The sequence below is a fragment of the Acyrthosiphon pisum genome, chromosome A1 (assembly GCF_005508785.2).
Source record: "Acyrthosiphon pisum isolate AL4f chromosome A1, pea_aphid_22Mar2018_4r6ur, whole genome shotgun sequence".
NCBI lineage: Eukaryota > Metazoa > Arthropoda > Insecta > Hemiptera > Aphididae > Acyrthosiphon > Acyrthosiphon pisum.
The window spans coordinates 139,289,559-139,292,152 of NC_042494.1; positions in this window are offsets into that span (position 1 = coordinate 139,289,559).

Consider the following 2,594-nt stretch of genomic DNA (forward strand, 5'->3'; position numbering starts at 1 on the left):
GGTATACGCTGTGATAGTAGGCGTATTAGAAGTATTAAAGGAGGAGTCGACATAGGTGTAAAATCTCAATGTAGAAGTCCATTTAGATATACAAGAGTCTATATGACGTAAAAAAATAGCCCTACCCCAAACTTGAGTTTAAAGAAGACATAAAATAATCATATTCAAGTATAAATAAAATGTAGGTACCAATAGGTAACATATATTATTGTTTATTGAAAATAATCAATTTAAATTATGATATTTTTATGTTAAAATATGTAATTATCGCACTAATCATAATATAGGTATCCGCAAATAAGTAAATTTTGAAGACTAAATGTATCTATTCTAAAATGCACTTATTTAGGTATACCAAATATAGGCGCATTTGATATATTATAAATGGATTTTGATATTTACGTATCCCAATATATAGAGTTATAACATAATCATCATAATCGTTATAAAATATGCACAACACATTGGATGCTTAGTAAAATTACCAACTTGTAGTTTTACAATAAGTGTGCAATTGTAATCTGTATACAATTGCATCACAATTAAAAACAATACTGTTATATAACTCATTTTCATTGGAAATAGAAGTCGAATATTGCACAAGTACAAATTAATGATGTATATATACCAATATATTAATTGTAGATTCCGAGCGGAGTGATGATAATGTATTGATTTTACAAATATGTGTGTTTTTATTATTTTTATTTTTTTGTGTTCTCTGTGGTTCTTATAGTGTACACGCTATAATTAGTTGAAAAAATGCTTCGATTTTTAACTTCATTATCTTTTCCGATTGAAAAATGAATATAGTAGATGCATTCAGGAGGTCAAAATTTAAAATCCTCAGTAGCTTCCAAAAGTGAGAAAAACAAGGGATTAAAAAAATTAAGGAAAAACTGGAATTTTTACGCAAAATCATTTCTTCACTACATAAAATGTCCACTGAATGTTTATATTAGCATTTTCTATACTCCATATAATTTTCAAAATATTTTGACTCATGTTGTACTATTTACAAGCGTATGAAATGTTCGATTATTATTAGTTTTTTTTTTAAAAATAAATGTTGATAAAAACATTTTCGCTCAGCCAAAAAGTAAGTTGTTGTAAGTTGCAGTAAATTAAAAAAAAAGTTAAGCGTAAGTCCACAATATTTTTTTATGAGCGTCTGAAGTTAGAATTTTGTAAAATTCGTAAAGTTCAAGCAAATTCGAAAATTATTTTGAGTTAGAAATTTTTATTTATATCTTATATCCAAGATTTGAAAATTGAATACAAGATTCCTCATTTCCTCATAAGTTCGACCAATTTTATCAACAAAAAAATGCATACCAGAAGGTCAAATTAATTTTTATAAGTGTTTGAAGTTCAAATTTGTACAACATTGGATAGGTATACTCGATTTCTCATGGAGCGAATTTCTTATTTTGTTGTAATTCAAAAACGAATTACTATAGATAGATACTTGAAATTAACACCATCTGTTTATTTTATCATTTTCTATGCTTGATAATATGTTCAAAGTTTTGAGCTGTTTGTAGCCATTTTCAATTTTCAACTGTCCTATTTTTTTTCTATAAATATCAGTACAATTTTATTCGTTGGGCTAAGAATTTTCAAATGTAATACAAAGCTCCTATCACATTGTTACATTGTCACATAATAAAATTTATCAAATTGAAAATTCCCAAATTATTTTTAGTTAAAAAATAATGTTCAATTTTTATACCTAAGGATTAAAAATGTAAAACAAGGTTCCACGTAAGTAGTTCACACTATAACCAAAAAATATAAAAAAATATATAAACACAGTTTTTTCCATAGTTATTTGAAGTTCAAGTTTGGAAGAAATTGGATATTTAAACGTAGAAGAACGATTTTAGTGTTGTGTTATAATTTTAAAATATTATTAGTGACTAGTGAGTAATTTAAACTTCTAAACTATATTATTATATACAAATATGATAAATTAGTATTAATTCAACTTACCCGTTGATTACCGTATTCATAATAACAATATTATAATTATATTATAAAATATCCTAGGCTGACAAACCGTCTCCGCTCAGAATCATCTTTCGTATGTATATACAAATATACAATAATATTGTATCGTTGTGTTCAAATTTAACACCATGATCCGTTACAGTGATCCACTTGTAACCTACTGTACAGCAGAGCAACACCCACTTACCCGCTTTTTAAATATAATTTTAAATTGTCCACTTATTATAATATTATTTAACTAACGAAACAATTTTAATAATTTGAAATACGACATGCCTGTATCTATTTTATTGGAAAGCAACTCAATAAAATATCATATTTTTCTAACTGAACTTTTAGAATATTGGTAACATATCATATTAAAATAGGTATATCAATGAACTATAATTTACATGCATACGTTGTGCTTGTTTATTTTAACATGTTTTTTTTTTTTTATTTTTTTTATTTTTAGAAGAAAATATACAATCTATATCGTAGACATAATAAGTATATGTGCGATAGGGAAGAGAAAACAATACGGGTGATACTTAAGTTTTTTATTTTTTTTTTTTTTTATTTTTAGAACTTCAGCAAATACTATT